General features: G+C 38.9%; 1 protein-coding gene across 4 annotated transcripts in view; it reads right to left on the bottom strand.

The window, feature by feature from the left end:
• LOC110917245 overlaps positions 1 to 5,839 on the bottom strand; it is a 30,849-nt gene extending 25,010 nt beyond the window's left edge. For 2 of the 4 annotated variants that reach the window (XR_004883678.1, XM_035985206.1), the window contains exons 1-2: positions 5,087 to 5,187; positions 4,894 to 4,982 (exon numbers count right to left, since the gene is read on the bottom strand). The gene's annotated coding sequence lies outside the window, so the exon portion shown is untranslated. Of the gene's footprint in view, positions 1 to 3,863; positions 4,415 to 4,893; positions 4,983 to 5,086; positions 5,188 to 5,778 lie in introns of those variants that run through there. The other 2 variants (XR_004883679.1, XR_002580915.2) reach the window with 2 other exon arrangements.
• Between the last annotated feature and the right edge of the window lie 6,278 nt (positions 5,840 to 12,117).

The following is a 12,117-nucleotide window of genomic DNA, read 5'->3' as shown; positions in this document are numbered from 1 at the left end:
GCCACTTCAGCAAAACACGCTGTTCCATCCGGAGCATCACCACTCAACTGGATTGACCAATCACAACCTTCATCTACTTGAACCACAAGTGCCTGGTTCGCATTTGATGGTCCCGCCTGACTTTGGTTGTTGACAGGTATCAACGTACGCTCATTGTTCCTGTTCTGGTTCTGCTGGTTGCCTTGATTTCTGAAGGGATTCTGGTTCCCATGCTGTACTGGCCTTGTACATTCCCTTTTATAGTGACCCCGTTCACCACAGTTGAAGCACTTCACAGCCTGCTTATCGAACCCATACTTGGTATCTTTCTTGCTTTCCAAGCTGGTTCTGCCAGTTCTTTCCATGAAATCCTTTGCTCGCCTAACAGCACTGGCGAAGGCCCACTTGATGTCCATCATCTCCATCTCCTCCTTATCGATCTGCTGATAGTCTTCTTGTGTCAGATTAATGTTGCCAATCTGACCTTCCACTAACCCATAGTACGCACTCACTAAAGTGTTAAGCAGCTCCATGTGTTCCTTTGCTACTTCCACACTGACCTTTGAAAAGCTTGACGTGTCGAGCCGTACTGTATTTGGCTTAGATTGCTGACCAGCAGATGATGTACTACCATAACATGCCTGTTGTTGAGCAGGAAGTGGATTCCCATATAAGTCAGTGGTGGGAGCTGGCTTAACAGGAACTTGTATCTGATTGCCATACAAATCGGTGCTTGTGACAAACGCTGTTTGAAGTGGAGCATGTGAACCGGGTCTTGCAGACGAAGAACTGGAAGTTCCATAATACATCTCAGGATTGCATGGCACAATGGATTTTGCAGAAGAAGTACTTGAAGTTCCATAATACATTTCAGGATTTTGTGGCACTGGAGCTCTTTTTGCCTTTAAGGTTTCCTCCTGATCCTTGTTCTCTAAAAGCTGCACGAAGTCATTGATGTTTGTAGTAGCCAAAACCCCGTTATACTTCAAAATCTCCAAGAAGCTATTCCATTGGGGAGGCAACGCATCAGCAAACTTCTTCACCACCTCTGCTGGAGTTGTTACTACCCCAAAATTACCCAACTCAGTAAGCAAATGATTAAACTGACTTGTCATGTCTCCTAACGATTCCCTATCCATACATGTGAAGCCATCGAATTCTTTCTTGAGTAGATCATGTCGCAGTTGACGTGTTGCTTCATTTCCTACCCCTCTAGTCTTCAACGCATCCCACAGTTTCTTCGTTGTCTTGAAACTGACAAACTGATGGTAAATATCTTTGCTTAACGCCTGAGTAAGAATGGCATAAGCCTTCTTTTCCTGATCATACGTCTTCTTTTGATCTTCTGGAAGATCGGCAAACGTAGCGGCAGATGAAGCGGCAACCTCTATCGCTTGATCGAAATCTGTGGTGAAACGTAACCACAATTCTGTATTTTGCCCAAGCACGTATGTGTTGAACCTCTCTGCCCATCCTGGATATTCATTTAAGTGCATCAACTTTGGAGGTCGATTCAAACTTCCGGTTTCACTCTCGCTCAATAAGATACTTTGAATGCTCGGAGTTTGATTTGATACTAATGCCCATTGACCGGTAGATATGGCATTGGCTTGTGAAGATGTCGATACGGGAGATTCGGCCCATGAGGGAGATAAACTTGTATTTGTATACTTACCCCCATCCGGAGCCGGAGTACCCCACCATGAGGGAGATGAACTTGTATTTCTATACTTTCCCCCATCCGGAGCCGGAGTACCCCACCAACTCGGATTCATCGTTGATATTTATAAATGATAACCTGAGAAACACACTCAAATGAAACAGTTAAATCCCTTTGGAAAACCTTCTGTTTAAAAAAAATTTTCCAAGTTGACGAAACAGGTTTTAAAATTCCAAGTGATGATTGACGAAATGCCTTTTTGGGCCTTTTTGGGCTTTTAATTCAACGAAACACAGAATGTCTTTTAATTAATGAAACAAAGGTCCACTAAATGGATTTTAGACTTGGTTTTCGTTGACTTTTCAAAGCAAAATGGTCTTGTGTGTTTTAAATATTGAGGGAACAGGGCTATGCTTATTTGCTTTCACTGAAAAGAAATTTGTTTTGGCTTTGGGCTTAATACTCGACGAAACAAGAAGGTGAAGGCCCAAATTCTTTGTAAGCCCAAGTATTTGACGAAACAGAATATATATTCTTAATTTGACGAAATGGAAAGTCTAACAAGAAACTTGTATTGGCTAAACAGATTTCTTGTTTGGCTTCCTGGGCCGACGAAAAGGATTATGGGTCTTTTTGGGCCTTTGACGAAACAGAATGAGGCCCAACAAAGTGTTTCGTTGAATTGATCTTGACGAAAGGAATTTTATGTTTCGTCGAAAATGTGTTTCGCCGAGGAAGTTGTCAGTGGTTGGTAATTTTTTCAAACCTTATCCTTTTCTGACACAAACAGAAACTACTTTCGGCTCAGGACATGATGCTTTCACCAAACAAGTATGGCTTTGTATATTATAATCACTTATCACACCCCAATGCACAAACAACTTTCTAAACTAATCTTAAGGATCAAAAAGTGTTACTTTTGAAGAACACTATGAAGATTTCAAGAACACTATGAATTTCCGATGACACGAAACTTTCCGAACACAATATTTTGCTTAAAACTTCACTAAAAACCACCTTTTAACATGTGAAAATGATAAACAACAAGGTTTTTATAAGAACTTTTAGCAAAACAACAAGATATTTAAAGATTTGACAAGATTTTTCCAAGAAAAATAAGAACTTCAAACACCCGGAAAACACCCGAAAACACTCGGTTTTAACAAGGAGAAGAGCCTACCATTTGTAGGTCCGGCTAGGAGGATCTAGTCGCCTAATCCTTGTATACTAACCAACCCGGTTGTGCGGAATCCAACCGAAAAGGCAAACCGAGATAGAACACTCAAATACACGACACGCGATATTCACCGATTAACACCTCTGTATTAATACGTATGAAAGGTTCGGTTACAAGCTCAATGTTTACAAATGTATTTTGCAAACTCTCTCTAACTCTCGTGTGTGTGTGTGCTCTCTACAATGTGTTTTGTTTGTCTAGGACTAGTAACAGTCTATTTATACACACAGACACAACGAAACAGAACTTGGCGAATCACTTTTTGAAGAAACACCTTTTTGAAGAAACACCTTTTTGAAGAAACACCTTTTTGATGAAACACCTTTTTGATGAAACACTTTTGTTTCGTCAACAACCAATATGTTTCATCAATAATGGGCTTTGGCCCAAAGAGTGTTTCACCAAATCATTATTGGCCCAAGTGTTTCTTCATGTAGATATCAGCCCATTGATCAAGGTTTATGATCCTTTGAATGTTTGGCCTGCTCTTGATCTTGATGTACACGACTGAGGAAGGTCGTGTCATATCCAAGTCTCGATGCGCGAGTCGTGTCCACAAATATGTATCAACAATAACACTTGCAATGAAGCTTACCAATAAGGGTTGTCGACCGTGGGAATTCAAGAGGTCTAGAAAAGACACAACGGATTAAATAACCAAAAGAGAAATAAGTATTTACAATTGTTCATGTCACTACTCGGATTTAGAGCAATGTTGGCGACATATGTAGCCGCTAATGATGTCACCACTATTACATGCCGCGAATGTTCAATAGCGGCAACATTGATTGTCTCTAATGCCTATGCCGGAGCCTTTGTGAAAAATTTGCCAAAGACGGAACAAAACATAATTGGGTGGAGGTTGTTACTAATCAAATTGAACACCAAAATGAAATAAAAACCATTAATTTACATTACAAAATTTCTAAATAAAATTATCTAACTAGCTATTTTCAAAATCCATTAACGCTATGAGCAATCAACATGTAAGATTACCACCTCTACAATATGTTTTACCCATTAGGAAAAAAAACCTGAATCCACACATTCATAGGTAAACATGTAAGATTACCACCTCTACAATATATGCACACATACATGCATAAAAAGGTTAATCTGTCATCAAGGCAACTGCTGCTGGATCAAGACAAGTTGGCTGGAATTCCACAACATTTTTATTTCACAACAAACCGATTGAGCAGCCGATTTCATGAGTTCTTCAACATCTACCACGTACGAACTTGATTCCACCAAATTTTTTCCAGACCATACACCTTTGACTAGATGTATGGTTCCTTTTCCAACCTCTTGTCCCTTATCATCTGTAAGTATAACATGTTGTCCAATCTTGAATTTAGAACGCTTTTCGGGGACCACAACCGTATCTTTGGTTCTTGAAACTGATCTCCTGCGATCTTTCCTGTGGGTCAGTTGGGATGTAGATGGAGACGGATCATAATCTTCATCCAATAGATTCTCCGGGGAATTTGGGTCTTGCCCCCACCAATCACTTAAAAATCCATCAGCTGCATCACACCCTACACCAACACATAAATCACTAACTTAAAATCAATCACTGTTGTATTTAACTATCTTCATATCTTTAGAAAATCAATCACTGATGTATTTAACAATCAATTAAAATCCCTCCCGAAAATCAAGCCCTTTCGACTGAACCATCTATGAATTCAAACATAGAAAACCAACACAGCATTCAAGCAAGAGAAACCAACCATCTACCAAATCTAACATATATTCTAATGTGAAATGGTGGTGAAGATCTTAAATGGATGGTAAAGGTGATTAATCGAAACTCTGAAAGCAGCAGAGAAAAACAAGTAAAACCTATAATATTGCTGAAGACAAAACGTTCTCTAATGTGCTCTGTTTGGATTAAATTAAGCACCAGCAAAATCAGAAGGAAGATCAACAACATCTCAACAAAATCTATAATTATTTGCAACAGATCTAAAAGGTAGTTGAACTGAAATTTCAGAAATGTGGAGTTTAACATTACCATGTGCAGTCAGATTGCACGGGATACTTGTTATAACCTATGAATTCTCAACATGTTATGATCGAGTAACATCTACGTTCTTCAGTTCCCTGTATGATTAAACCGAATACAAGTAAGAAAACCGAAAGCTTATGAAAATACAAAACTGGAAATCTCGTCACAATAATAATAGCAAACAAGATTGAAGGTTTACCCTGAGATCACGTCGCCTCTTTTCCTCTAACATTGTTGATGATCGTTACAAATTAGGGTTGTGTACGGCGGCACTGGCTGATAAAGATACGTCTGTCGAATTGTTGAAAACTAGGTTTTTATGGTTGTGCGTGGGTATGGGTAAGGTGTGACATTTACTATTCTACCCCCTCCATTTTACATTTTGTTTTAGTCTTGTTCATCACTTACCCCTTAAATTTGTGGATGTTCATTAATATATATAAGTGCAGATAACTTAATTATATGCATTCTGATTTTAATAGAAAGATGATGCCACCTCACATAAAGAAAATAGAAGCAATCAAACAAGAAATAAAGAAAGCTTTGCCTGAGATCCCATCGCCAGTGCGTTGTATGTTTCCTATAATATAACACTAGCAATGAATTCGCTTACCAATAAGGGTTGTCGACCGTAGGAATTAAAGAGGGCTAGAAAAGACACAACTGATTTAACCAAAAGAGAAGTAAGTACTTACGGTTGTGCAATACACTACTCGGATTTAGGGCAATGTTGGCGACATATGTGGCCGCTAATGATGTCACCACTATTACATGCCGCGAATGTTCAACCGAAAGCTTATGAAAATACAAGTAAGAAAACCGAAAGCTTATGAAAATACAAAACTGGAAATCTCGTCACAATAATAATAGCAAACAAGATTGAAGGTTTACCCTGAGATCACGTCGCCTCTTTTCCTCTAACATTGTTAATGATCGTTACCGGTTAGGGTTTCGTACGGCGGCACTGGCCGAAAAAGATATGTCTGTCGAATTGTTGAAAACTAGGTTTTTATGGTTGTGCGTGGGTATGGGTAAGGTGTGAAATTTACTATTCTACCCCCTCGGTTTTACATTTTGTTTTAGTCTTGTTCATCAATTACCCCTTACATAGAAAGATGATGCCACCAATGTTTTAAAAACCGGTAAATACCGGCCGGTTATACCGGTATTACCATTTCCAGATGTAAATCCGGTACGAAACACCCCGGTAAATATGTGAAACGGTACCGGCGGTAAAATCCGGTATACCGGTTTGAAACGTAATACCGGTACCGGCACAGGGTTATTTTAGTTTGAGTTGATACTTATTTTCAATATATATGTTACTTATCTTATTTAATTTTTATATATTATGATTATTCGTAACTAGAAGTTCTTATTTAATATTGTACGAAACGAAAATAGTTGATGTATTCAACATTCAAATGGGTTAAACATATCGTACACTTTCATTTAAACGAGCTTGTTGAAAAATTGAATGATTTTCAATTATCTTTTGGATTATTTTTTATTATGGATTTACTTTTGGATCATTTTTTAATACGTAATCATTCATTTTTGGATTAACTTTTGAGTTGATGTTGTAATTTATGAAATTATAGAGTCAGCTAGTCAACCCGGTTGAACCGCTCGGTACAACCTGGTTCAACCGGTTGAACCATTTTTTAGCCTAATCCGGTTTTATCTAAAAACCGGTTTTTAAAACATTGGATGCCACCTCACATAAAAAAGAATATATTGAGGAGAGCGCAATATTTCCATACCCAAATATTTATCAGATCACGTATCTCACTAACTCAGCCATTTTGTTTCTAACTTATATTTATTGACCGATGTTGACTCGAAGCATAGCCATCTAAATCTTGTTTGTATGCCGGAAAACAATCGAATCTTCATAAATGGTCGAAGTTGACAAATTTTGAAAGTTAAAGATCTAAAATTGAACAATTTTGAAACTTTCAAAATATTGACGGTTGGTAGTTGAATAAAAGTTGGTCTCCCATGTGTGTCGTCAGTTAATACTATTTAATATCAATCCTGTAGGTCCGGCTAGGGGAGGATCTAGTCGCCTAATCCTTGTATACAAACCACCCCGGTTGTGCGGAATCCAACCGAGATAGCAAACCGAGATAGAACACGTAAATAAACGACACACAAGATTCAACGATTAACACCTCTGTATTAATACTATGAAAAGTCTGTTACAGCTCAATGTTTACAAATATACTCTGTAAACTCTCTCTCAGTTCTCTCGTGTGTGTGTTCTGTGTGTTCTGTGTTCTCTCTATGTGTTCTCTAACTAGTTCTGTGTTGAGACTGTCTATTTATAGTCACACAACATCCCAGACACCACGAAACGGAACTGGCTTGGCGAAACAAAACTTTATCGACGAAACAAACGAAACAGGCTACGAAATGGAATCTAGTCGACCAAACAAGTGTGTTTGGTCGACTTCCTTTTGTTTCGCCGATTATGGGCTTAGGCCCAACATATGAAGTCCACTAGTGTGTTTCGCCGATCTGTTTAGCCCAAGGACTAAGTTCAAAGTCTTTTATGTCTTGGCCCGCTTGAAAGCTTGAAGCACGCGACGGAGGAATGTCGTTGCTAAGCCGAGTCGCGTCAAGTCGAGTCGCGTCCACAAATATGTATCAACAAACTCCCCCTTGGACGCTACTCACGAGATTCGCCTTTCATGTCTTCTATGTCGGAGGATCTTCAATGTCTTCACGTCTTGAAAGCAGAAAGTGTACCAACAAACTCCCCGTTTCATGTAGGAAGTGTGTTGATAAACTCCCCCTTAACATAAGCTCCCCCTTGAGTTATGCTCGTGAAAGACTTGATCTTTATAACTTGAGATCCTTGTGGTATTGATGATGGTCAGCGACAACTCGATCATCTTTATCATTTGAGTGCCTTCACGTCGTGTCTTCATTCCGAATCTTGTCATCGACCATGTTCTCCTTGCCTTTAGCATCTGCACATGCAAGAAATCTAAACGCGAAATGAGAACAACTGCTTGGAATATAGTTAGTATAAGCAAATGACACACGTATGACCATGGTCAACTACCGTCCGACAGTTTGAAAGTTTAACAAATTAATCAATTTCAGTTTTTAACTTTCAAAAACTTGCAAATTTTGACCGTTTATGAAGATTTAGTCAATTTGGTTTTGGTTCAGGTTTCAGGCAACGAAGACTCGAGATCCAACATCGTACAATCGAAACTAAGATAGAAATAAAATCTTTTTGGCTTTTAGAAAGTTTATATTAAAACACACCTAAAATCTTTTTGGAATTTTTGAATATTTCAAATGTAAAGACTGAAAGCAGTAAATAAATATTTACAGACATTCTTTTTGCGAGTTTCGAGGGTAAGAGAATCATATCAGTGTACGGTCACACCAAAACGCTCTTTTTGTTCAATTAGTTAATATTAAGATAAGTATCCTATAACGATTATCGGTATTGTTGTCCACATAAGCTCAACTTATCAGATGTAATCATGGCGAGGAGATACGTTAAGGTATGATTTATACTTACCGACCGGTGTTCATCCACATCACGACACATTCCCGTATCAAGGTATGCACGAGGGTTCATCTTACCGGTGAGTATGCCGATTATCATCTGTTTGACCGTATATGATGTGAGAAAGTCACTTATTTAGATTTGAAAACAAGCCCTATGTGATATAATCACTTATTGATGAGGAACTTGATTTTCATATGCATGAGGAACTTGACTCCCGGATAAATGTGATATTTTATCACTTATTTGTTTGGACATGTGATTGTTTATCACTTATTGAGGTCGTATGCAATATGTACACGTATGTATGGTATCATGGAAGATCTAGACTTGCGTCCCCGTTATTTTTCGGTAAAAGATACAACCATGATACCCAGATGATAAGCAGCATAAAGACCGAATATCTCAGAACCTCGGCAATCTCTCAAACGAAATTTCGGTACTAAGACCATATGCCAATGAATGGTTCCCACTTGGTCTTCAGTCGGTTTAGATTTATATCACGCTACACACTTTAAAATGATTGTGAGCCTACCGATACATCTTATATAGAGCTGCTTATCGTTTTTCAGTTTAGGTTTAAAGAGGTTTGGATAGACCACTGATGTACTATCATTTTCTCTTTTGCTCGCCAGGAAACTCATTTTTGTTTTTCTATTGTTTTTGTGTTTTTGAAAATTTTCGATGTTTTTGGATTTTCAAATATGGAAATAATTTACTCCCCCTAAAATCAACAAACTAAGATAAATTTAAAAGAAACAAAGATATTTAAAAAAATGATTTTCTGATGTTGGTTTAATCTTGCTTGACCTTAATGCCGTTTACCAATAATAAAAAGTCAAATCTTGATTTGTCAAATGCTTTGGTAAAAAGGTCGGCACGTTGGCCATCGGTGTGGACCTTAACAACATCGATTAGCCTTTTATCAAAGCAATCATGTATGAAGTGATATTTAATTTCGATGTGTTTGGTCTTTGAATGCTGCACAGGATTTCTAGTGATCTGTAAAGCAGCAGAATTATCAACGTAAATAGGAGTAGTTAGGAATTCAAAACCGTAGTCGCGTAATTGTTGTTGGATCCACAGGACTTGGGAGCAACAACTTGAGGCAGCAATGTATTCAGCTTCGCATGTTGATGTAGCGACGCACGTCTGCTTCTTGCACTGCCATGTGACCAGGCGATTTCCTAAAAACTGACATCCAGCCGTTGTGGATTTGCCGTCGATTTTGCATCCGCCAAAATCAGAATCCTTGAAAGCGATCAAGTCAAAGTTATTATCCCTAGGGTACCATAGACCGGTGTCAGGGCAACCCTTCAAATAACGAAAAATCCTTTTTAGAGCTGCAAGACGTGAGGCCTTCGGGTTGACTTGATATCTGGCAAGCAGGCACGTTGGGTACATTATATCTGGTCTTGATGCTGTGAGGTACATAAGAGATCCGATCATTGCGCGGTAGTATGAGGGCTAACAGATTCACCCTTCAAGTTTGGAGTAATTCCGTGATTTTGTTGCAATGGGGTACCGATGGGCGTTGCATCAGACATCTGGAACCGGCTCAAGATGTCACCAACATATTTAGTTTGATGGATGAAAATCCCAGACTCAGTTTGTTGCACTTGTAGGGCCAAAAAGAAGGTCATTTCCCCCATAGCACTCATCTCGAATTTATCCTGCATAATGCGCTCGAAATTCCTACACAAAACATCATTAGTAGAGCCAAAAATAATATCATCAACTTATACCTGTACCAGAAGAAGATCTCCATCTTGTTCTTTGATGAAAAGAGTACAGTCGATAAGACCTCTGCGAAATCCATTCTCCAGCAGATAATTAGATAAGGTTGCGTACCAAGCTCGTGGTGCTTGATGTAGACCATAGAGAGCTTTGTTGAGCAACCAAACCCGATCGGGATGGATAGGATCTTCAAAACCTGGAGGCTGTTCGACGTACACCTCTTCTTCAACCACACCATGTAAGAATGCACTTTTGACGTCCATCTGGTAAACCTTGAATCCTTTGAATGAGGCATAAGCCAGAAAGATCCGAATTGCTTCCAGATGTGCAACAGGTGCATACACTTCGTTGTAGTCGATCCCTTCAATCTGACGAAAACCTTGAACGACTAATCTTGCTTTGTTTCGAATAACTACACCACGGTCATCCTTTTTGCATTTGAACACCCAACGAGTACCAATCTTCTTGTAACCAGCAGGTTTCTCTACGAGCTTCCAGACACCAAGCTTCTGGAATTGTTGCAATTCTTCCTGCATTGCTTCAACCCAAGAGTTATCTTTCATAGCTTCTTTCCAAGTTCTTGGCTCTTCCTGTGAAACATAACACGCGAAAGACCAATCATTTTGTTGACCAGATTCTCGAATAGCTGCATACAAGCCTGCATTGTTGTTGTTTCGCAACATGTTTAAGTGAATGTAACCCATTCGTCTGTGCCAAGAGATTGAGTCTTTTTCCGTGGCTTTGGAAACGAAACATGTTGCTTGTGCAGACGTTGTGATAGCTTGGCTCATATCAAGGACATACAAATCATTTATCCTTGGAGCTGATAAGAGAATCCATTCTTTTGGAATTTTGAAGCCGGGTTTCAGCACATAACTTCCATTTGCATCAAAGTGTACTGAAAACTGCTTGTCACAAATTTGAGAAACGCTGAGAAGATTGTGATCAAGTTGTTGCACAAAGTTGATTTTATCAAAGCTTACAACCCCGTTGGATATCATTCCTTCACCCGTAATATATCCGCCTTTATCTCCAGCAAAAGCAACATAACCTCCTCTAATAGATTTGACATCGTAGAGAAGCTTCATGTCGCCTGTCATGTGCCTGGATGCCCCACTATCAACAATCCAATGACTACTGATAGTTCCTCCTGGAACACCCTGCACATAAACTCATTTGATTAGTTGGAGATGGGGACCCAAGCCATTGTGGTCTTGGGTCTTCCATTTTCATCAACAACAATAACTTCTACTTTTTGATGATTTGGAAAATGTGATGGTCCCCCTGATTCAATAACCGTTTTTGGTTTCCAGGTCTGTTTTGTTATACCAGTGTTATTCTTTAAAATCTTAACTTCATGGTTGTCTGAAGTTTTTGAGTTGTCTGGTTTGACAGAAACAGATGTTTTGTTAACCACATCGGTTTTAATCGCCTTTTCAATTTTCTTGACCTGTTGGCGTTTCTGTTTCTTTTCCCTTTCTTTTACAAGACGGGGATCTGGTTTTGATGAAACAGATCGCTTGCGGTCAATTTGGTCACGGGGATCATCAACCTTTGCTTTCAACTTATGAAGATACGGACAGTTTCGAATTATATGTCCAATTTCACCACATTCAAAACATGATCTTCGTTCAACAAACCCCGAAGTATCATGTGATCGTCTTGCCGATGATGAACTTTGTGATCCCGAGGTACTAGGTTTTGAGCTGTTTGGTTCATTCCTTTTCAACACTTTTGCTTGTTTAACAAAATCCAAGTTAGATTTGTTCTCAAAATTTTCAATTTTATCCGTTCCCTTTGATTTCACAAAGTCCATCTTCTTGTTTTTCTGACTTTGTTTCTTTTGACCTTGAGTCGTTGAATTTCCCTTTGGTTTGGTATGATTTTGCTGCTTTTTCTCTGTTGGTAATTTCTGATTGCCATATTGTTTTCGAACTTCGGCCTTTGGAATAGGAGGACACTAT

Source organism: Helianthus annuus, chromosome 16, assembly GCF_002127325.2.
Source record: "Helianthus annuus cultivar XRQ/B chromosome 16, HanXRQr2.0-SUNRISE, whole genome shotgun sequence".
Lineage (NCBI taxonomy): Eukaryota > Viridiplantae > Streptophyta > Magnoliopsida > Asterales > Asteraceae > Helianthus > Helianthus annuus.
This window is presented reverse-complemented; position numbering and strand designations above follow the sequence as displayed.